The 25,696-nt window shown below is 38.3% G+C and overlaps 1 protein-coding gene and 1 long non-coding RNA gene across 8 annotated transcripts in view; one reads left to right on the top strand and one right to left on the bottom strand.

Moving 5' to 3' along the window:
* Positions 1–25,696, bottom strand: part of LOC113461161 (uncharacterized) — a 49,859-nt gene that overhangs the window by 4,003 nt on the left and 20,160 nt on the right. The window lies entirely within an intron of this gene.
* LOC120112175 (cytochrome P450 709B2-like) overlaps positions 1–25,696 on the top strand; it is a 33,347-nt gene that overhangs the window by 4,459 nt on the left and 3,192 nt on the right. The gene's annotated exons all lie outside the window — the stretch shown is intronic.

The following is a 25,696-nucleotide window of genomic DNA, read 5'->3' as shown; positions in this document are numbered from 1 at the left end:
ATACAACACTACAGAGGCTCCAACTATTAGGCTGCATTGTTTAAGTTGGCTTATTTGAAATGTTCATCATATTGCATCTCTAATTGGGACTTCTTAAAGAGCACCAAGTCTCAGGAATGAGGCTATGAGGCACATTTTGCACAGGTATCACACAAAGTGCTTAGAAATTATGTTGTATCATATCTTATGATATAATCATTTTCAACTCCACTCAACTAAGTCTTAATTCCAAACTATTTAGGGTTGGCTTCATGAATCCTTTTACACCATTCCAGTTGGTTTAAATACATATTCTTTGAGCGATGTTGAAATGTTAAGTTCTTCCTTACTATTTCATTTCATGTGATTTTTGGTTTACCTCTATCCCTCTTTACTTCTATATATATCAAACTACTCCTCCATACCGGTGCATCGCTCAACCTATATCCAAACCATCAAATTTGTCCTTCTTCTCAATTAGTGCTACATCCACCTTTTTATGAATAGCTTCATTTTTTATTCATTATTTTTTTGTATTATTATACATCTATTTCAGCATTTCCATTTCGACCACACCTATCTAGTGCACATGTTATTTTCTAATTTCTTAAGTTTGTACCATGTAACTGGTCGTATGGTTGTCCTATGAAACTTTTTCTTCAACTTGGCAACCATTCTATAAATGCATAATATCTAGTTACTCTCCTCCATTATATCTAACTTGCTTTAACCATATTGGATATCATCCTCTTCTTCCCTTTATTAAAAATCAAATCCTAAATATCAAAAATGATCCCTCCTAAGGCTTCATGATCCTTAGTTTTAGACCACCTTCATTTTTGTTTCAAATTTTATTAAAATATCATTCTATGTATTCCATCCTGTCCTACTTAACCTAAAATCCATGGATTCTAATGCACTCTTCCATTATTCTAACTTATGATCGACCTCGATATTAGTTTCATCCACCACGATTATATCATCCGCATCAAGAAACTAACTCTAAAAGGCCATAATAACATTTTTTGGAAGCTCAAATATAAAGACAGAAGATTTTATCCTCAGCTATCCCAAGAGTCAACCCCAAGCCTGCAACAAGTCGATCTCGGCACACTATCGCTAATTGATGTACTTTCATAAGCCGACTCCAACAGATAACGAGTCGACCCCAGAACAGTCTCAGAGGATAGACAGAAAGCCAAAAAATTCATTACATTGATGAGCAAAACCATGAAGAGCTCGAGCCGACTCCAGCTTAGCACGAGTCAATCCTAGACAAAAATGAGCTGACCCAAAATGGCCATCGAGAAAAGATGGAGAGTTAAAAAAATCATCATATTGGCAAGTCAACCCATAGAATTCATAAGCCGACTGTAGTCAAACTAGAGTTGTGAGGACCCGTGCGGGCGTGTGTTTAGTCCCACATCGGTTATTCGCTGGGTAGATCTTGGGTATTTATACAGGATCAAGGAACCCAAATAGTAACTTCTGGCTAGCCATTTTGGGTGAGATCCTGGATCGTTACAAATGGTATCAGAGCGGACCCAGTCCATAATCTATGTGGACTAGGGGACACTGCAGCACAGATCCACTGGGGCTAACCATGAGCCGATCATGGTGTTTGTGATTAGATTTGAATAGATTTGAACCCTTAGCCTGATGAGGACGTCAGGACTTGAACGGGGAAGTATGTGAGGACCCGTGCGGGCGTGTATTTAGTCCCACATCGGTTATTCGCTGGGTAGATCTTGGGTACTTATACAGGATCAAGAAACCCAAATAGTAACTTCCGGCTAGCCATTTTAGGTGATATCCTGGGTCGTTACAAGAGTTGACTTTAGAAAGAGACGAGTCGACCCTAGAACGACCATAGCAGAAAGATAGAGAGCAGTAAAATTTAGTTCGTTGAAGAGTCGATTCCATCTGGGCCAGATCCCATTACCCACAGCTCTCCCATCGATCGTCTCCTCCATAGTAGCCTGCCTCCATGGTGTCCACAAGACACTCCGGCGGCTCTGCAACAACCAGATACTCCGCTTCTCCTACCTGGCCGCGGCGCAGATGATGGACGACGGATCGGTGCTTGAGCTGCTCATCCACATTGGCCTGCTACTCGGACAAAGTGGGTCGGACAAAGATTCGAGCTCATGCTTCAATGGATGATGGACAATCCTCCGGAGGAAGAGGAGACAACTGACGATGTGTTCAATTATTACTTCTACAAGGATTTGGCAGTGTGCCGGCGAGCGGGTCTTTTATTGAGGGGCTGCAGCGTTTCGTGTATGGTCAAGGAGACAGCGCTCGGGACGAGGGGTGCATGATATGCTTGGAGGAGTTCGATGCACCGGCGGAAGTGAGCAAGACGCCGTGCTTGCATGCCTTCTGTTAGAAAAATAAAGGAAGACAGCAGGAAAATAGGGGAGGAGAAAGTTGGAAGAGATTCTATTTTCCTCACTTTAATTCGTACAGATCCCAGCGGTATTTATACATGTCCATAGTAGATTAGTGGGTAACTAATCTAGGTATTAAGTAGTATTAAAATCTAACAGAATGTAACTAATCTTGCTGAGCATAACCGGAAACAATTACAGTTTCAGTAATAGTTTTTTGGACAACTGTTATGAAATGTTATGGCTGTTATTCTGGTTATGAAACGTGGTGAAAAAACTATTGAAGTTTCATGTGTTCCCGTTATACTGCTGTGGAGCTGGAGGAGTTGGATCAAGCTGATGAAGTTTCAGCTTTGAAGTGTCAAGCCAATGGTGTTGCTATAGAGGAGTAGCAGCTTGGAGTTGCATCCGAGCTGATGGTGTTGTAGTTTTGAGACTCCCCCTCAAGATGGGCATGTATGTTTAATGTGCCCATCTTGGATAACAGAAAATGGAATGTAGTAGTGAATAAAGCTTTGGTAAATATATCTGCTAACTGTGATTTTGAAGCAATGTGGACTAGTTAAATAACACTAGCAAACACCTTTTCCCTGACAAAGTGACAGTCCAGCTCTGTGCTTAGTCCTCTCATGAAAAACCGGATTTCCAGTGAGATGTAGTGCTGCCTGATTATCACAATATAGGAGTGCAGGTTGTGGATGGTTTCTTTCAAAATCTTTCAACAAGGTAATCAACCAAACAATCTCACAACTCATATTAGTTAATGCCCTGTACTCTGCTTCTGCAGAAGATCGAAAAATAGTGGCATGTTTCTTGGATTTCCAGCTAACTAGAGAATCTCCGATAAAAATGCAGAAACCAGTGACTGATCTTCTGGTTTCTGGACATGCTGCCCAGTCTGAATCACTATATGCCTTAAGGTGTAGAGGAGATTGAGAAGAGAAGAAAATACCTTGACCTATGGATCCCTTTAGATATTTCAGAATTCTGTGAGCTGCAAGTAGATAAATTTGTGTTGACTTGTCCATGAATTGGCTCAGAACATTGATAGCATATGTTATGTCTGGTCTAGTGATTGTCAGATAGATGAGTCTCCCAATCAATCTTCTATAGTTTGTAACATCAACCGGTAAATCTTTGGATGAGTGTGATAACTTCTGATTGGATTCTATTGGAGTTGTGACTGATTTGCTGCCGAGAAGCCCAGCCTCTTCAAGGATTTCAAGAGTGTATTTTCCTTGGTATAAATGAATACCAGCAACTGATCTTGCAATCTCTAGTTCCAAAAAAATATTTCAGAACTCCTAAATCCTTGATCTTGAATTGATAGTGTAAATATGCTTTGATAGAGTCAATAGCTGTCAAGTTGTTGCTGCCTACAATGATATCATCTACATAAACTATAAGAACTATAAAACCATGCTCATCACTGTTAGGATCTGACACATGCCGCAGAAAATTTCAAAAATTTTCAGATCTGCAGCGGAAGGGCATGCGCGATCCTGTTCATCTTTATGAACGTATTTTAAAACATTTCGTTTGTAGATAGATTAGAATTAAATTCTTATGAACCATTTTTAAGTCATTAAGAAGATTAGATCTTCAGCTTGTGCGGGTAGATGGTCTCCGCAAATCTGATTTACATGGATTTGTTGAAGGTTCGATGGAAGCCACACATGCGTCCGGCCTCTACGGGTATCCACACGAAGTAAAACACCGATCGAAGCTTTTGGATCTTCCCGGGGTGCTAGCTCCCCTGCAGAGATGGCTATTGATGGCTAATATCCTCTCTTTCAATCAACTCTTGAATGCCTAAGGGAGGAAGAAGAAGAAGGTTGGATGTAGGAAGAAGAATGTAAAGCCCACAGCCTTTCCTTTTTCCTTTCGCGTTGGAACCAAAGAATGGAAGGAAGAAGGGCCACGCCACAAGCCTTTTTTTTTCTTGATTTCTTGCGGCTGAAAGGAGGGATGGAAGGAGGTTCCTTGCTGCCGAAAATCCCAAGGAAAAACCATGAAAAATTCGTAGCCCCTTTGAACCTCTCTTTTATGGTGTGTGGATAGAGATGAGCTCCTAAATTTTAGGAGCTTATCTTTATCCTTTTGTGAATTCAAAATAGGAGGGGCGTGGCCCCTCCTTTTTCCTTCACGCCACCAGCCAAGGGAGGGGCGTAGGCCCCTCCCTCTTCTCCCATTTGGTTAGCCCTCACTTAATCTAATTAAGTGGGGAGGGTTGGGTCCAAGTGCTAGGATTCAATCCTATTCAAAATAGGATTTGCACCCATTTCAATTTCCTCCAAATCCTAATCCAATTAGGATTTAATTGAACCGTGACTCAATTGAACTCTTCAATCCTAATCTAATTAGAAGTCTTTAGATTAATTAGATTAAATTAATTAGGACTTAAGAAATCCTAATCTAATTAGGACTTATAAAAAATTTCAGCTCTAAGGCAATTAGGACTTTAGAAATCCTACTCCAAGTAGGACTCTAATTTAATTTTGAAATCCTAATCCAATTAGGACTCCAAGAATCCTACTCCAGGTAGGACTCGTGATCAAGTCCAATTAATTAAATTAAATTGCAATCCGATTGCAATTATTCCTTCTTCAACTCACTAACCTTTAGCGAGTTATCTAATTATCAATCAAATTGATTATTTATGATTCCTAATCACATTTCAACCATCGGATCGGTCAATACCTCTAATGTGTGTGACCCCATAGGTTCTATTCTGACTGGTAGTGAGATATATTGCGATCTCTATCACAATATCATTGAAAACTCCTTTCAATGGATTGAAACAATTCCAACTCAACTAACCAGGGATCATCGACCATCAAGATGTCCCTGTGAGTCTCACCATCCACCAGTGACACCTAGCAGCATGTAGTGGCCACCCAGCAGAATGGAATGATGAACCTCTAGGTACAGTTATCGTATGATACAGTCCTTCTATCGTAGATCCCTACAGACCGGAGGTCATGGATAACTCGTCAAACCCCGTCATCTGTCATATGTCTAGATTTATTCGACTTGAGTTCGAGAGTGAAAACTCTTTCTCCACTGTATATACTACCCAGGCCAAGGTCTTAGAACTCAATCTTATAAATCACATAGGATCACTCCTCATCTATCAAGGTTGATAGATTCCATGTAGGTGCATACCCTACTCCTACAATGAATCTACTGCAGCCAATCTACACTACAAGGACCTAGATGACTAGAGACCATGTATATGTGTAATCAAACTACAATAAGCTCACTGTGAGTAGCCAAAGCACCGCAGGTCAAAGGACCAGTCACACTACTGCAACATCAAGCAAGTTACTGACGAGTGGATAGACATCCAAGTAACTTCTTGTCTTGGTCACGCTAAGTACCCTTGTTCTCTAACAAGCACCTGCACTATCACTTCAGTGTCTCTACACTGTGAACTCGAGTCTCGTCCATCCATAAGGAAAGCGATATGTGCACTGATCTCATCGGATCGATCACCGTCCTCGTGATGATCCATTGATCAGGAGCATTTAGAAATTTATCACCAATGATACATGGCTCAAATTCTCAACACTTGAGAATATGTATCATCATCTTATTAATTCCTTGGACGATTCATAGACACATAAACAATATGAATGAAAAGAAAAGATGCCCATTTATTATTCAATAATAATAAAGTCAAGTACAAAACTATGTCCCAAAATTAATAATATGTCAGCCAGATTGGCTTCTAGGGTATACATCTAACAATCACTTCTTGTGAATAAGAAATAATAAAATTTGGACTATTGAAAACTAATGGCCGTGAGAGAAGAGAAGAATTTTGAATACCATTGCCGAGAGGCTTGCTTGAGGCCATAGATAGATTTATGTAATCTGCATACTGATTTCCTGTTGGATGACTCTCCCATAATCTGAAAATCCGGAGGTAATTCCATATATATTTCTTCATCTAGATCACCAGGAAGAAATGCATTGTGGACATCCAATTGACATAAATGTCACTTGTATCTTGCTGCTAAAGCAAGGAATACCCTGATGGTTGTGAGTTTGGCTACAGGGCTGAAGGTTTCTTGGTTTTCAAAGCCTTCCCTTTGTGTGTAACCTTTAGCTACCAATCTTGCTTTATATCCCTCAATTATCCCATCTGAATTTAACTTGATTTTGCAAACATATTTGCAACCTGCTGTTGTTTTCTCTGGAGGTAAAGTAGTGATGGTCCATGTTCCATTGGCCTCTAGGGCATCTAATTCAGCCCTCATTGCATCTCTCCAATGCTGAGAGACTATAGCTTCATTATAGGTTGTAGGTTCTTTGGTTAAAGAGAGAGTGTGTGTAGGCTTTGTGAGATGGAGAAAGATGGTCATAGGATAAGTGCCTATGTAGAGGGTGGATAGTGGAATGAGAATTTGGTTGTTCAATTGGTGTAGTAGTGACTAATTTGCAGTGATAATTCTTCAAATAGTTTGGTGGATGTCTGACCCTGTTAGACCTGTTGGGATTTATATCCTAAATGTCAATCGTCAGCATATTGATGATTGAATTTTGTAAATAAATTGACAAATTAATAAAGTATTATTTGGCATTATTCATCATTTCATCTTCAAATGAACTCTTATGATGAAGTCCTTAGGACTTATATTATGATAAAGAAGGATTTATCCTTGAGTCCTTAAACTTGTTCGCGACCAAATGATATGTTGTTACAAAGACGGCAGCATTATCGAGATTAGGTTGTGTGACATATACGTTAGTTGTCCTCTTAACCAAGAAGTGTGGAGACACTGATATGCCATATAGGTGAAGTGTATGAGTATATTTCACTGAACGTGACCAATTCCAGAATACTCTACTGTCAAGAGATGTTCCGAGTAGATATGGGTATAAGTATCCCTTGGACCTAAGATCACCATAGTGATTAGTAAGCAACTCACTGTACTTTGGTACCGGACTACCTGAATTTCTAATTCAGTGACGGCAAGGTCACTGGGTGCAGTCAAGTACTTGCGTAGTCAGTTATGAGTCAAGATGGAATTGACTCCTTCTAGAAACAGGAGATAATATCTTGTGATTAATTTAATAAAACCTTGGCCAGGATAATCCTAGTGAGGAGTCACGGGATATCTAAAGTTAATCACATAATGGATGTACTAATTATAAGGTTGACAGTGAGCTCTAAATCATCCTGGCATTAGGAGTCAAAGGGATGAATTATACAGTAACCATAGTCCAGAATTTCAGAATATTTGCTTCGCATATATTCGGCCTATCCGGACATCGGGTACCATTGCTAGATGGTTACATCGATTAGTGTCGGAAGTCGTTCCTATACTACCGGCTTAGGTTCGCACCTATGAGGTCATACGCATAGAAGTTTCCTGATTGATCAAGAAGGCTGATAAATGATTAAGAATCATTCAGGGATAATTTGGTCAATTTGATTGGCAAATTATCTTATAAAATAATTAAAGTAATTATTGGAGGATTAATTAGTAATTAAATTACTAATAAACTCAATTTGATTGAGTAATTGAGCTAAGGATGAGCCAAATTGAATTTGATTTCATGAATTTTAAATAAACCAAAATTATTGCATGGCGCATGGACCCATTGCTTGACACATGGCGACATTGTTTGTTGTTTGAATTTGAATTTAAATATTAAGCAATATATTAAATGATTTCATACATCAAATAACTTTCCAAACTAGCGTGTGAACCTCTGAATCATTTAAATTCGAATTTCCAATGAAATATATGTGACAAGAGGAAGGAAAATTCTGCCCTCTTACGCATGTGTTTAAAATTTGAATTTAAATCAGATTTGGTTGAGATCTGATTTGGGTTGTTCCTATTCCATTGGATGCGCCAACTAAAGGAGGTTTTCTGAAGATAATTTTCGAATTTTTTGAATGAAATTCGGAGGCCATTAAAAGGGGTCAAACATGGGTGCCGGCAACACATCTATTGCAACCTTCTTCCTCACACGCCTCTTCCTCCTCTTCTTCTCCATTTTAGATAGGATTTTCAGGGTAAATATCTAGAAAATTCAAAATCAGATCTGAGTCCTCTACTTCTCTTACAAACCTCATCTCCATCTGCTTCAAGACGATTAATCAAGAATTGATTGAATCTCGGCGAGCAGATTTCAGCTTTCAAGTCTTTTGCAGCTGCTAGCACTGTTGCGAAAGAAGATCCTTCAGGACTTCGCGTGTACTTCTCGTAGAGGCTATTCGTGTGCGTGGCTGCGAAATCAAGGATCAGATCCACAAATTTCATCCATCATAAAAGGTATTAATCTAGTATTAATCATTTATTATGGTGTCAAGATTTAGGTCCGATTCTCCGAGATTTTATCCTCTTTTGGGGCTCCTCACGGAGATATCTCCAAAATCTATTCGATGGATATTCGGAGATTGATTGAAATAGAGTTCTTAAGTTTCAGATCTTATAGTTAATCATGCATAAAAATTTTAGCATAATTGTTTAAATGATTCCGGCATAATCCTATGTGTTCTTAATGTGCTGATTTCTAGATTTGATCTTGTAAGCATGCATGAATTAAATTGTTTGATTCATTTTTTCGCTGCATTTTTGAAACTTAAAAAGGACTACGTGTGGCTTGATCCCCCTTGTGAAGGGGTACGTAGGCAACCCAATCAGATTCAGCCATGGTTTTCCAAAAAAAAAAATTCAGCATGCTAAACACCGAAGAACCTATGATGCACTTTCAGTGGTATTAGAGCCAAGTTCATGTTTAAACTTTTATGTTTTAATTCTTGCAATTAAATCTGAAATCATTAACATGTTTAGATTAGATCTAAAGTACTTTTTATGATTGATTTAATTGCTGATTATGCATGATTAAGTAGATCTAAAATTTTGGATGCATATGATGCTTGTTTGTGTTAAGATTAGTAACATGAATAAATCTAAAATCATAATATTGTTTAGATTAGATCTAAATAAAGTTTATGATTCATATGATCTTTAATTTTAATGAACAAATCAGATCTGAAAATAAAAGTGAAAAAACAAATACATAAGATGTATGTTGTTTGTATTAATTCACGTTGTTATGTATATGTGATGCATGAACATAAATTATAATGATTTAAACATGAATTAAATCTGATTACATGTGATTAATTACAAAAACTCAGATCTGAAAATATGTTTTAAGAACTGAAAGATTGTAATTAACATGTAATATAAAGAAATATACAATGATCAAAACTTTCATAAGTCTAAACTTAATTGAGAATTAAGTGTTATGAAATAGAATTGTAACTCAATTAATTGACATTGCATAATTCTTTGGGCATATGGGTTAGCTTGAATCAAGTTCCTAGGATTGGGTTAGACCTAAGGTTAGAATCATACATGGATTAATAGAATTAATTGATCAAATCTAATTAGGTAGTAACTAGATTAGGTCAAGAAAATTCTAGCTCAATTTGTAATAGTTGTAGATTGATCAAGTCCATGTCTTTGATTAGACCAAGATGAAACTTGATTTAGGCTCAGAGGTATAGCCCGAGTCATTTGAATAATCAAATCGAAATTGATTAACCAGTCGGTGTCTAAGGTAAGTTTGGCAGACTCGATCGGTAGTTTTTAATTAGGAGCTACTCGCACTGATTCGTCTTTGTTGAGTTAATGGTATATCCTTTCCACCAATCTCACTTACCTGGCCGACATGGTCAATCACATTTTGATTGGATCACTTAATGATTCGAGTTAGTCCATGCCTATAAGGAAAATCAGTTTGACTAATTTAGGTGCCTCCTTAACCGGTTTGAGTCTAATCTGATTTAGTGAAGTTAGTGGGAGAAATTAAACTAACCGAACCCTATTATCTATCCCAATTATGAAATCCTCTAAAATTATTAGGTCCTTAAAATAAAATGGTTATGAGGACAACTAGGTCATAGCCTCCCATTAAGTTGGATGATAATGGGTCCAATGTTTTGATAATTATTGGAGATGCGACACGCCTGGTACTTATCAAGCATTGGAATTGTCATTCAATATATGATGAGTTGAGTGTATCTTCAATAGGCGGTCAGGTAAGCCGAGCTACACTCGGGCTTGGTCATTATTTAGTTGATTAGACTGAACCCTATCATTTAATGGTTGGACCTGACTAAGGTATTCGGTGGAGGCGCCACACGCCTGCCGAAAAACCTAGGGCAAAATCATCACTAGAAGTTGCTTGGTGAAGCAATTGGTTAAGAACCTACCAATAGGTGCATATGGGTTGGTCGAGCCACACTCGGGCCTATATACGATCTATTGGGTTCTAGTGCCCACTAAAGAATTAGAAGTAATTTTTCGAATTAGAGGTAGAAGCTACCAATTTGTATGAAATAGTGGGAGTACCTTTAAACTAAAGTCCAAGTCTATTGAGTTTAGTCAATTCATATACTAATAGCCAAATTTTCTTTTTATGCAGAAATGGTCACTAATTTGTCACTTCGCTCATTGTTCGACAATGACAAGTTGACTGGTCCAAATTTCATTAATTGGCATAGGAAACTGAAAATAGTGCTAGAGTATGAGAGGATCCTTTATGTGATAACGGATCAAGCACCTGAGCAGCCCGCTGCCAATGCATCAAGATCAGCCAAAGACACTTATCAAAAGTGGCTCAGTGACCGGATCACTGTTCGATGCATCATGTTGGCAGCAATGAGTGATGAGTTTAGTAGGCGTTTTGAGAATACGCAGCCGGAAGATATCATTCAAGTGTTGAATGAATCATTCGGCGTTCCTGACGACGTTAAGAGGCACAACTAGTTGTGCCATCTTCAGCACCCGAATGAAAGATGGGACCTCGGTAACTGATCATGTACTGTACATGATTGAGTTGATCGAGCGACTAAGCTCTCTTGGCTTTCCCCTTCATGATCAATTGGGGAAGGATGTCATACTAAACTCATTGCCTGGATCATACCGTCCTTTTCTCACTCATTTTCGTATGACGAAACCTATAGTGAATTATCACCAATTGTTGGGGTTACTACAGACGTTTAAAAATGATCACCAACTTCTTAAGAAGACGGTGAACTTAGTGGGAGGTTCATCCAAGGGTCGTGGTCCCTTTAAGAAAGGAAAGAAGAAAAATAAAATCCAAAAGAAACAGGTGCACCATGCTCAGCCTAGTCAGAAAAAGAATAAAAAGGTTGATCAGAGCAAGGCGGAGTGCTTCTTCTGCAAGAAGCAAGGATATTGGAAGATGAACTGTCCTCTTTACATTGCATCCCTCGATCCGAACCGGCCTAAGAAAAATGGGCAATCAGTTGCCAATCAAGGTACTTATATGATAACACCTTGCAATTTTTCTATTTATGATAATTCGACCTGAGTATTGGATACCGGTAGTCCTTTTAATATTTGCAATTCGTTGCAGGGGCTACAAGTCAATAAAAGGTTTGAAGAAGGAGAAAGGTTCCTGAATGTTGGAGATGGAAGACCAGTTCCAGTTCTAGCTTTAGAAATTCTTAAACTTGAATTCAGCTCTCATGTAAATGTCCTTAGTGATTGTCACTATTATCCCAGTTTTCTATTGAATATCATTTCTGTAAGCTTTTTGGCCAAAAATGGTTATGAAATATCAATGAAAAAGGATTATTGCAATATCATTTGGAATAGTGCTGCTGTAATGAATGGAATTTTGAGTAATGGCATTTACATTTTGTCACAGCCTGTTCATGTAATGTATAAATCCAATAAGCGCCCTAGAATAGATAATGTCACGGATGTCTACCTTTGGCATCATAGGCTAGGTCATATTAACAAGAACAGGATGAACAGGTTAAGTAAAGAGGGAATCCTCGATGTTAATGATTGTGAATCATTGACAACCTGTGAATCATGCCTTCTTAGTAAAATGATCAAATCACCTTTTACCGGAAAAGGTGAACGAGCCAGTGATTTAGTGACCCTTGTACATTCTGATGTATGTGGGCCAATGAGTACAAATGCTAGATATGGGTATTCATATTTCATTACGTTTACAGACGATTTTTCTAGGTATGGTTATATCTATTTAATGAAACATAAATCTGAATCATTTGAAATGTTCAAATTATATTGTAATGAAGTAGAAAAACAAACCGAAAAGAGTATTAAAACTCTTCGATTAGATCGAGAAGGTGAATACCTCTTCAGTGAGTTTTTGACATATCTAGAAGAAAATGGGATTCTCTCCCAATGGACTCCTCCTGGTACACCACAATATAATGGTGTGTCAGAAAGGAAAAATCGAACTCTATTAGACATGGTTCGATCCATGATGGGGTTTGCTGATCTGCCCATATCCTTTTGGGGATATGCTCTTGAGTCAGCTGCTATATTCTAAATAAGGTTCCAAGTAAGTTTGTAAATAAAACACTACATGAGATTTGGACTGGACGTAAGCCGATGCTCTCTCACCTTAGGGTTTGAGGGTGTCGGCGTACGTCAAATGAACCCAAGTCTGACAAATATTTCTTTGTTGGTTACCCTAAAGAAACTAAAGGATATTACTTCTATTTTGCTGAAGAACAAAAGTTATTCGTAAGCAATATACAGCAATTTTCTTAGAAAAGAAATTCCTTAGTGAAGGAACAAATAGCTCTAATGTTGAGCTTAGAGAAGTTTAACATGTAAAAGATCCGACACCATCTACTAAACCAGTTGAGTCGGATTTGATTAGATCAGATCCAGAACCCATATTAGATGCACCATTAAGGCGATCGGGTAGAGTACCGCGTCAGCCGGACAGATACTACGGTTTCTTGGTCCGGGACGGGGATCCTATCAAACTTAATGAAAACGATGAGGATTCGATCACATATATGGATGCAATGCAGAAGTATGACTCTGATAAATGGCTTGAAGCCATGCAATCCAAAATGGAATCCATGAAGGTCAATGATGTATGGACATTAGTTGACCCACCTGAAGGGATTAAACCCATTGGGTGTAAGTGGATATTCAAAAGGAAACGGGGCGCAGATGGAAAGGCAGACACCTATAACGCCCATCTGGTTGCTAAGGGATATCGTCAACGTTATGGTATTGACTATGACGAGACGTTTTTTTCTGTGGCAATGCTCAAGTCCATTCGGATTGTGCTTGCAATAGCAGCACATTTAGACTATGAAATCTGGCAAATGAATGTAAAGACCGCATTTTTAAATGAAAATTTAGAATAGGAAGTGTATATGATACAACCTGAAGATTTTACATCTGCAGATGAGTCTAAAGTGTACAAGCTTCAAAAATCCATTTATGGATTAAAGCAAGCTTCACGGAGTTGGAATATACATTTTGATAAGGTAATCAAAACATATGGCTCCATTAAGAATGAAGAGGAACCTTGCATTTATAAATGGGCAAATGGTTCAATTATTATATTCCTTATTTTGTATGTGGATGACATTATTTTAATCGGGAATGACATTCCTGCATTACAAGGAGTAAAGGTTTGGCTATCATCTCAATTTGCCATGAAGGATTTGGGAGAAGCATCTTACATTCTAGGGATGAAGATCTACAGAGATAGATCTAGAAGATTGCTTGGATTATCCCAATCCACATACATTGATACTATACTGAAGAGGTTCAGTATGATTAATTTCAAGAAAGGTTATCTTCCGATGGACCATGGAATTAATCTCTCTAAAAGGGATTGTCCGACAACTCCTCAAAAAAGAGAGTATGGATAGAATTTCATATACTTCGGCAGTGGAATCTCTAATGTATGCCATGACATGTACTAGACCAGACGTGGCATACTCACTAGGAGTAGTGAGCAGATACCAATCTGATCCAGATAGCAACCACTGGAAGGTTGTAAAAACCATCCTTAAGTATTTGAGAAATACTAAAGACCAGTGGCTTGTCTATGGTGATTCTGACTTAAAACTTGAGGGATATACCGATTCAAGTTTACAGTCAGATCAAGATGATAGCAAGTCAGTGTCGGGATATATTTTTACTCTTAAGAGTGGGGTCATCTGCTGGAAGAGTTCCAAGCAGCATACAGTGGCAGATTCTACATGTGAAGTAGAATACATCGCAGCATCTGATGCCGCCAAGGAAGCTGTATGGTTGCGGAAGTTTATCACCGAGCTTGGAGTGACACCCTCCATTGATGGTCCAGTGCCTGTATTTTGTGACAACACTGGAGCCATAGCTCAAGCAAGAAAACCCAAAGCACATCAGCGAACCAAGCATATTCTACGTCGTTACCACCTGGTTCGAGAGATCGTCGAACGAGGTGAAATTGATCTTCAAAAGATTGACAAAAAAAAATCTGACTGACCCATTTACCAAAGTCCTCGGTATCAAAGAGTTCAACGAACACAAGTCGAAGATGGGTATTAGATACTGTGCTGATTGGCTTTAGGCTAAGTAGAAGTTGTTGGGATTTATATTCTAAATGTCAATCGTCAGTATATTGATGATTGAATTTTGTAAATAAATTGATAAATTAATAAAGTATTATTTGGCATTATTCATCATTTCATCTTCAAATGAACTCTTAGATGATGAAGTCCTTAGGACTTATGTTATGATAAAGGAGGATTTATTTTTGAGTCCTTAAACTTGTTCGCGACCAAATGATATGTTGTTACAAGGACGGCAACATTATCGAGATTAGGTCGTTGTGTGACATATACGTTGGTTGTCCTCTTAACCAAGGAGTGTGGAGACACTGATATGCCACACAGGTGAAGTGTAGGAGTACATTTCACGTGACCAATTCCGAAATACTCTACTGTGGAGAGATGTTCCGAGTAGATATGGGTATAAGTATCCCTTGGACCTGAGATCACCATAGTGATTAGCAAGCAACTCACTGTACTTTCGTACCGGACTACCTGAATTTCTAATTCAGTGACGGAAGGTCACTGGGTGCAGTCAAGTACTTACGTAGTCAGTTGTGAGTCAAGATGGAATTGACCTCTTCTGGAAATAGGAGATAATGTCTTGTGATTAATTTAACAAAACCTTGGCCAGGGTAATCCCAGTGAGGAGTCACGGAATATCTAAAGTTAATCACATAATGGATGTACTAATTATAGGGTTGACAGTAAGCTCTAAGTCATCCTGGCATTAGGAGTCAAAGGGATGAATTATACAGTAACCATAGTTCAAGGTTCCAGAATATTTGCTTCGCATATATTTGACCTATCCAAACATCGGGTACCATTGCTAAATGGTTACATCGATTAGTGTAGGAAGTCGTTCCTATACTACCGGCTTAGGTTCAAACCTATGAAGTCACACACATATAGAAGTTTCCTAATTGATCAAGGCTGATGAATGATTAAGAATCATTCAGGGATAATTTGGTCAATTTGATTGGCAAATTATCTTCTAAAATAATTAAAGTAATTATTGAAGGATTAATTAGTAATTAAATTACTAATAAACTCAATTTGATTGAGTAATTAAGCTAAAGATGAGCCAAATTGAATTGGATTCAACTTTGGGCTCAATCAGGGTTTTGACCTGATTGGATTAGGTCAGAACCAAAAGGATTTAAGCTGATCAAATTAATTTTAAATTAATTTGTGCTTAATTGGGGATTGACCTAATTGGATTAGGTGCAACACAAAGTAATTAATTCAATTTGATTGAGTTTGGATGAGCCAAAAATTGAATTGGATTCAATTTGAGCTCAATTAGGGTCTGACCTGATTAAATTGGGTTCAACCAAATTGCTTTGTTTTAATCCGGGTTTGACCAAATTTGATTAGGTGCAACCCAAGGGGATTAGGCTCAGACGATGTGGCAATTAGTGGTGACATGGAATTGAATTTCATGAATTTTAAATAAACCAAAATTATTGCATGGCGCATGGACCCATTGCTTGACATATGATAACATTGTTTGTTGTTTGAATTTGAATTCAAACATTAAGCAATATATTAAATGATTTCATATATCAAATAACTTTCCAAGCTGGCGTGTGAACCTCTGAATCATTTAAATTCGAATTTCAAATGAAATATATGCGACAAGAGGAAGAAAAATTCTGCCACATGGATTTCAAATTTCTCCCCTCTTGCGCATGTGTTTAAATTTTGAATTTAAATCAGATTTGGTTGAGATCTGATTTGGGTTGTTCCTATTCCATTGCACGCGCCAACTAAAGAAGGTTTTTCGAATTTTTTGAATGAAATTCGGAGGCCATTAAAAGGGGTCAAACATAGGTGCCGGCAACACATCCATTGCAGCCTTCTTCCTCACGCCTCCTCCTCTTCTTCTCCATTTTAGATAGGGTTTTCAGGATGAATATCTAGAAGATTCAAGATTAGATCTGAGTCCTCTACTTTCCTTACAAACCTCATCTCCATCTGCTTCAAGACGATTGATCAAGAGTTGATTGAATCCCGGCGAGCAGATTTCAGCTTTCAAGTGTTCTGCAGCTGCTAGCACTGTTGCGGAAGAAGATCCTTCAGGTCTCCGCGTGTACTTCTCGTAGAGGCCATTCGTGTGCGTGGCTGCGAAGTCAAGGATCAGATCCACAATTTTCATCCATCATAAAAGGTATTAATCTAGTATTAATCATTTATTATGGTGTCAAGGTTTAGTCCGATTCTCTGAGGTTTTACGCTCTTTTGGAGCTCCTCACGGAGATATCTCCAGAATCTATTCGATGTATATTTGGAGATTAATTGGAATAGAGTTCTTAAGTTTCAGATCTGATAGTTAATCATGCATAAAAATTTTAGCATAATTGTTTAAACGATTCCGGCATAATCCTATGTGATCTTAATGTGCTGATTTCTAGATTTGATCTTGTAAGCATACATGAATTAAATTGTTTGATTCATTTTTCCGCTCCGTTTTTGAAACTTAAAAAGAACTACATGTGACTTGATCCTCCTTGTGAAGAGGTACGTAGGCAACCCGATCAGGTTCAGCCACGGTTTTCAAAAAAAAAAAAATTCAGCATGCTAAACACCGAAGAACCTAGGATGCACTTTCAAGACCTCCTCAGAGGGATCATAGAAACATTAAGGTTATGGGACTCATTAAAAAAGGGTGATTCAGTTGGCATGACTGAGTCTGGACACACAAAAGGTGACACGGCTAAGTATACACATGCTGAAGGTGGCACAGCTGAATCTGCACATGCAGGGGAAGAACTAGGTGCTACAGATTGAGGTAAAGGGTTGGTGGTTTCTGTCTGAGTGGGATAGGCTGATAAATGAGTATCTGGTAAAGCTGGAGGTAGAACCAGATCTGATGAAGGTGGAGAAAATGCAGGGACGTTTGTGTTAGAATTTTGAAAAGAAAATGTGGATTCATGGAAGATGACATCCCTGGAAATGAAATATGACTGATTTTCTAAGTCATAGACTTTGTAGCCTTTAACCTCTGCTGGATGCCCAAGAAAATGTATTTTCTGGCTCGAGGATCAAACTTGGTTCGGTTATGCTTGAGAGTGGAAACAATGCATAAACACCCAAAAACTCTTAAATGGGTGTAAGAAGGAGTATAAGAAAAAGAGCTTCATTAGGTGACTTCTTGTTGAGAATGGGAGTGGGTGTCCTATTGATCAAATAAGTGGCCGTGAGGGCAGCATCTCCCCAAAACTTGATTGGAAGAGATGCTTGAAAAAGAAGAGCTCTAGCAACATTGAGGAGGTGTTGATGTTTTCTTTCAACAATTCCATTTTGTTGTGGAGTATAAACACAAGTCTTTTGGTGTATAATCCCATTGGAATTATAAAATTCAGACATCTGAAATTGCACACTATTATCAGTTCTAACTTGTTTTACGTTGGCATTAAATTAGGTCTGGACCATACAAATAAAGGACTGTAAGAGAGATCTTATTTCAGATTTATGTTTCATAAGGTACACCCAAGTTACTGTTAGGAGCATGCCCTAGAAGCCAATTTGGCAGACATATTGTAATTGTTCTGGAGGCATGAAATTTGTATTTGATCTTTTATTAATTAATAAAATAAGGCATTTTGTTCATTCATGTTATTATGTGTCCATGAATCGTTCTAGGAATTAATAAAATAATAACACATATTCTCAAGAGTTAAGAATTTAAGGCATATGTAATTAATAGCTAATTTCTGAATTGCTCCTGATCAATAAATCATCACGAAGGACGGTGATCGATCCGATAAGATTAGTGCACAGATCTCTTTTCTTGATGGACGAGTCTTAAGTCCATAGTGTGGAAACACTGGGATGATTGTGCAACTGCTTGTTAGAGAACAAGGGTACTGAGTGTGATCAAAGCAAGAAGTCACTTGGATGTCTATCCACTCATCAGTGACTTACTTGATGCTGCAGTTGTATGACTAGTACTTAGACCTGTGATGCCTCAGCTAATCACGGTGAGGTTGTTGTAGTTTGACGAGCACATAAACATGGGCCCTAAGGGTCCTTATGGTGTAGATTGGCTACAGTAGGTTCGTTGTCGGATTAGGATTGCATTTAGATAGGATCTATCGACCTTGATAGATTAGTAGTGATCCTTTGTGATTTATGAGACAAAGTTCGAAAGATCTTGGCCAAAGCAGTTCTGGAAAAAGAGTTTTCCAATCTCGAACTTGAGTCAAATAAATTTGACATAAGACAGACAATCAGGTTTGACGAGTTATCCATAACCTCCGTCATGTCGGAATCAATGATAGAGATACTGTATCATACGCTAACTGCACCTAGAGGTTCATCCATTCTGTTCTGTTGAGTTGTCACTATATGCTGCTAGGTGTCAAGGTGTCACTAGTGGATTGTGAGACTTGAAGGCATTCACTTGGTAATCAGTGAACCCTAAGAGCAGAATTGAAATCGTTTCAACCCATTGAAAGAAGTTTCGATAATATTATGATAGAGATCATAATACATCTCACTACCAGTCAGAATAGAACCTACGGGGTCACACACATTAGAAGTTTTGATCGTTCCGATGGTTGGATAGCGATTTAGAATCGCAATTGATCTTTATTGTTAATTTGATTGACAATTAGAGTTAGTGAATTAAAGAAGAAGGATTTGCAATTGAATTGCAATTTAATTGATTTAATTGGACCTAATTAAATTAGGCTTAACCTTATTAGATAAGGATGGAAAGGCCTAATTAATTACAACTCCTTATTAGATAAGGAACTTAATTCATGAAGTCCAATTTGGATCTTAATTGGATTAGGATTCGCATAAATAAATTTGGAGGACACATTGGGTTCTAATTGGATTAGAATTTAATTGATCAAGTGGGACCATATAATTCCTAATTGGATTAGGAGACCCATGCATAGAAGGAAGGGAAAGATCCCTTCCTCCATGCGTGTGGAGCAAAGAAGGAAAGAGGGAGGGGCGTCCGTCCCTCCTCACACGCACAAAGGAGGGGCGGATGCCCCTCCTTTCCTTTCATGGTCCGCACGCCAAGAGGAGGGGAGGATGCCCCTCCTCCTTGTTCACGCGGATTGCCACAGGCATGAGCACGTCCCTTGGATTCTTTCCAATCACTTTTAAGTAAGGGTTGTGATAGAATTAAGTAAGAGGGGTAGTTGATTTTGGAGGGATGAATCAAGGAGTGATTGATTCTTGAAATTATTCCTTGTTTTTATGGGCATGAGATGCCTATTTAAAGGGCCCTGGCGTGAAGCATAGGAGCATTGAGTCCCCTTGCAGCCGGCCACCCTTCCCCCTTTCTCGTCCCTGGCGTGAGCGAAGAAAGAAGAAGAGGTGTCTTCTTCATCTTCTTCCTCCTTCAAGGCTTGGCAGCGAAATTTTCCAAGGAGCTTCCTCCTTTTTCTTCCTCTCAAAGTAATCAAGGAGTTGATTAAAAGAAGAGGAATTCAGCCATCAAACGTGATCTCTGCAAGGGAGCTAGCACCCTGGTGAGATCTTGGAGCGATCTATACCTCGTGTGGATACCTATAGAGGCCGGACGCTTGTGTGGCTTTGAGCGAACCAAAATCCTACGATTATCAGATAGCGGTGAAGTTCTACCCGCTCAAAGGTAAAAATTAAATCTTTACAAATTCTATACAATTAGGAATTATAGTATATCTGAAATTAATCTAGTCTTTTAATTTTAATCATTCTTTTAGATTTCATAAATCTGAGTTAGAGAACTCTAAAAAATTTTTGAAATCTATATTCCTTAGAACATTCATGAGATGAATGAACCCCGCACGTGTCTTTCCGCTGCGATCGTCGCAACGCGTGCAGGGGTAACCCAACAGTGGTATCGGAGCCGCGTTTATGGGATTTAGATTAAAATTGATAGGTTTGATTAGAATTTAATTAAGATCTGAAAATTTCATATGCTTGCTGAAATTTCTGTGTGCTGAAATTTTAGATTTCAGCATGCAGATTTTTTGTTTAAAAATCTAGATCTTGCATGATTAATTTTAATTACAATCAGATTGCAATAATTAAAATCATATCTTGCATGATCAGAATTTCAGTTGATAGCATATTTAATTAAAATTTTCAGATCTGAAATTACATAAGATGCATGTGATAAGATTAAATCAAAGATTTATGATCATAAAAGATAAATTTCTATTTATGCCTATGCTTAAAAAGAAATTGATATATGCATGAGATGCATAAGATATGATCAAATCATAGAATCATGTTCATTAAAGGATAATTTTGTTTAGGATTATGCTTAAAAGGGAAATAGATATATGCATGAGATGTATACATGTTAAGTAATCTTTACATGAGATGTGAATAAAAACCTAAATAGGTTAGGTTATTTACATAAGATGTAAACCTAAACTAATATGTCATTTACATAAGATGTAAACACATATGCAAAGGGTTTAATATTCACAAAGGATGTAAACCTAAACAATATGACATTTATATAAGATGTAAACGCATAATATATGAAAGCAGTTTCATATTTACATAAAATGTAAACCCTATTCGAGACCTAAAACCTCCTCAATCAGTCAAAAGTGAACGATACATTGAGCTAGCAATATTTGATTAATTGATCTAATTGGTGTCTAAGAAAGCATTAAAGGTGGTTACTTAATTAGGATGTTACTCTCTGAGTAAGGTGAGCCTCCCACCTGCTTACCTAGCCAATTGATCGATTACCTCCTATAAATAGCTCAAAGTTGGAATCACTAAGACTAGATTACTTAATATTAAGTCTATAGGTCTTCTATCGTAGTAGAGTTGCTAAGGTCTTTCTGGCGTTAATTTGTCTCGGCTGGACACAGTGGGCAAATTGCATCGGGGGGCTGGACCTCTCTATTAGCATGAGATGTTGTGGGATAAAGATGGAGTTGGGAACCAATAACTGTTAGGTGAGGACCCAATGACGACTTTACTTCTGCAGGAATTATGGTGGGTCTAACTTAACCAAGGAATATGACCAATAACTGTTAGGTGAGGCCCTTATGACTTGGAGACCAAGTAGGCTACAACTTGTTTATGAAGCATTGTACAAAGAGTTGTACACTCATCGTTTATGTATCACCAATAACTATTAGGTGAGGTGGCATATAAATTGGTGGGACCATAGCACCCCACTTGAAACCTAGAGTCGCAGGTTTCCGTTTCTCTACTAGAAGAGTGTAGGAGATTCGAGAAAATAGTAGGAGATGTTTGTTTTGTCCTAAAAACAAATAGAAATTCAAATTCAAATACAAAACTCTGTAGATAAAAATGTCAGCCTCTAATCCCTTGACCCGTATCCTTGAGAACAACCGATTGACCGGACCCAATTATAAAGATTGGCTCCGCAACTTGAAAATTGTCTTAAGTTGTGAGAAAATGTACTAGACCATGACGCCCAAGTGTTACCAAATCGTCCGAATGCTGAGCAGTGTGAGACGTATGCTAGGTGGATGGATGATGACAATAAAGTTAGGTGCTATATTTTGGCATCCATGTCTAATGAACTACAATGCCAGCATGAAAACATGAGGATTGCTAGGGATATATTGAATCACCTGCAAGAATTGTATGGTGAACAAAGTCGCACAGCTCAGTTTGAAGTGTCTAAGAGTCTCTTCAAGGTCAAGATGCTCAAAGGGCAGTCTGTCCATGATTATGGTCTAACCACGATAAAGGACTTGGAGGAGCTTGAGAAGCTCGACATGAACATGCACAATGAATTGCAAACTGATTTGATCCTGCAATCCCTTTCTTCTTCATATAGGCAGTTTATAGTAAACTACCACATGAACAAGATTGAATGCACCAAACTTGAATTATTAAATATGTTGGTAACAACTGAGGGAGCCTTGAAGAGTTCAAGGGGCAAAGTTCTCGCTGCCGAGTTGACTTCTACTTCCAAGAGAAAGTCTACCTGGAAGAAGAAAAAGTCTGCAAAGAAGCAGAAGACCGAGAAGAAGCCAAAGAAGGATGTTCCAAAGAAAAAGGCCGCGAACAAGGAAAAGTGTTTCCATTGCAACGAAGACGGCCATTGGAAGAGGAACTGCCCGATCTATATGAGGAGTATAAAGAGCAAGAAGGGTGACGCCTTTTGAAGGTATGTCAGATATACTCATTATTGAAACTAATCTAACGGTTTCTTCTACTTCCAGTTGGATTATAGATTTTGGTTCTAGTGCTCACTTGTGCACTACTATGTAGGGTCTACAGAAAAGTAGAAGGCTTATGGAAGGTGCGGCAACCTTTCGGGTTAACAATGGAGCAAAAGTTGATGCTGTTGCTATCAACACCTACCCTCTGCGATTACTATCTGGATTTACTTTGATACTTAGGGACTGTTATTATGTACCTGCTGCTAGCAGAAACTTGATTTCTGTATCTTGTCTAGCACAGAAAGATTTTGAATTCAATTTCAATAAAGACTATTGTTCCGTTTATTTGAGAAATAAAATGGTTGCACATGGTTTTATGATTGACAGTCTTTATCACTTATATTTGGATGTGTCTGTGAATATATCTGAGCAAACAGTGAGTACCATAGGATCAAAAAGATCTAGAGATGAGATAAATCAAAGTATTTATGGCACCTCAGGCTTGGTCATATAGGAGAAGACAGAATAAACAAATTGGAGAAACATGGGCTACTAGGCTCATTGACTTCCGAGTCATATCCGATTTGTGAATCCTGCCTTCAAGAAAAAATGACCAAATTATCCTTTGTAGGACATGGGGAGAGGTCCACTGAAATACTTATCCTAGTACATATGGATGTGTGCGACCCATTCGATGTGCAAGCTAGGGAAGGTTATTCTTACTTCATAACATTTACCGATGATTGCTCTCGGTATGAGTATGTGTATCTTATTAGATATAAGTCTGAAGCTTTTGAAAAGTTTAAAGAGTTCAGATATGAAGTAGAAAAACAAACAGAAAAACTCATTAAGGTTCTTCGATCAGATCGAGGAGGTGAATACCTTAGTGGAGAACTCTGTGATTTTCTTAAAGAAAATGGTATAGTTTCACAATGGACCCCTCCTGGTACATCTCAGCTCAACGGAGTGTCAAAGAGGAGGAATCGGATCCTATTGGATATAGTCAGGTCCATGATGAGCTTCACTGATTTACCCTTATTCCTTTGGGGAGATGCCCTACTTTCAACAATTTATATATTGAATAGAGTTTCCTCTAAGTCTGTTTCTACCATACCGTATGAGATATGGCATGGTAAGAAACCAAGTCTTGGTCATCTCAATATTTGGAGATGTCCGGCCCACATCAAGCGACAACAGGCAGACAAGTTAGAGGCTAGGACTGTTAGTGCTTGTTTTATAGGATATCCTAAGAAGTCATTAGGATACAAATTTTACGTTCCAGAGGATCACAAAGTGTTTGTGAGCTGATATGCTGTCTTTCTGGAAAAACAGTTTATCCTTGATAAAAGCAGTGGAAGAAAAATTGAGCTCGAAGAGAAAATCTCTAAAGAGCAACGAGCCACTGTGCCTATAGAACCTATTCATATTGAGCCAATACACGTAGAACCTCCTCCACCTCGTAGATCTAGTAGGATTTTCCATCCTCCTGAAAGATACTTAGGTATGCTTATAGAGAAAGTAGGAAAAATGTTCCTCATGGAAAATAGGGATCATTCTAAGGATCCCAATACCTACAATGAGGCGATGTTAGACATCGATTCCGAAAAATGGCTAGAAGCAATGAAGTCAGAGATAGACTCCATGCATACCAACCAAGTCTGGACCTTAGTAGATCCACCAGAAGGTATAGTACCTATTGGATGTAAATGGATCTACAAGAGAAAATTAAGTTCGGATGGCCAGGTAGAGACCTATAAGGCAAAGCTAGTGGCGAAAGGTTATAGTCAGCGTGAAGGCATTGACTATCAGGAAATCTTTTCACCTGTAGCCATGCTGAAGTCCATTCGAACATTGCTCGCCATTACAGCATATCATGATTATGAGATATGGCAGATGGATGTGAAAACTGCTTTTCTAAATGAATATCTTAAAGAAGATATCTATATGGAGCAGCCTTTAGATTTCACTTCCAGTGATGGTGATCACAAGGTCTGCAAACTGCAAAGATCCATCTATGGATTAAAGCAAGCATCTCGGAGTTCGAACACTCGTTTCAATGATGTTATCAAATCGTTTGATTTTATCAAGAACGAAGAGGAACCGTGTTTTTATAAGAAGATTAGTGGGAGGGCTATTGTATTCTTCATATTGTACGTGGATGATATCCTCCTAATTGGGAATGATATTCCCATTCTTACTTCGGTCAAGGTATGGTTGTCTAAGAAATTCTCTATGAAAGATCTTAGGGAAGCATCCTACATTTTGAAAATTAAGATGTATAAAGATAGATCTAAAAGGATGCTTGGCCTGTCACAGAAAATGTATATAGAAGAAGTGCTGAAGAGGTTCAGTATGGAAAACTCTAAAAGGGGATTGCTACCCCTTAGGCATGGGATTCATCTCTCCAAGAAGATGTCCCCCAACACATCTGAAGAGATTCAACGCATGAGCAAGATCCCTTATGCTTCGGCTATAGGGAGCCTCATGTATGCCATGCTATGTACACGACCTGTTATAGCACATGCTGTGAGTGTCACGAACAGATATCAGTCGAATCCAGGCGAAGAGCACTGGACAGCTGTGAAGAACATTCTTAAGTACTTGAGAAGAACTAAAGATATGTTCTTGATCTTTGGAGGAAGATCAGAATTAAAGGTAGAAAGATACACAGATTCAGACTTTATGACTGACATTGATGACAGAAAGTCTACATCAAGGTATGTATTCTTGTGCAATGGTGGTTCGGTACATTGGAAGAGTTCCAAACAACCGATCATTGCAGATTCTACCATGGAAGCTGAGTACATTGCCGCCTCTGAAGCTGCAAAGGAAGCATTCTGGTA

This window comes from Phoenix dactylifera, chromosome 2 (assembly GCF_051530095.1).
Source record: "Phoenix dactylifera cultivar Ajwa chromosome 2, Ajwa_hap1_PhDact_Kaust_v1.1, whole genome shotgun sequence".
Classification (NCBI taxonomy): Eukaryota; Viridiplantae; Streptophyta; class Magnoliopsida; order Arecales; family Arecaceae; genus Phoenix; species Phoenix dactylifera.
This window is presented reverse-complemented; position numbering and strand designations above follow the sequence as displayed.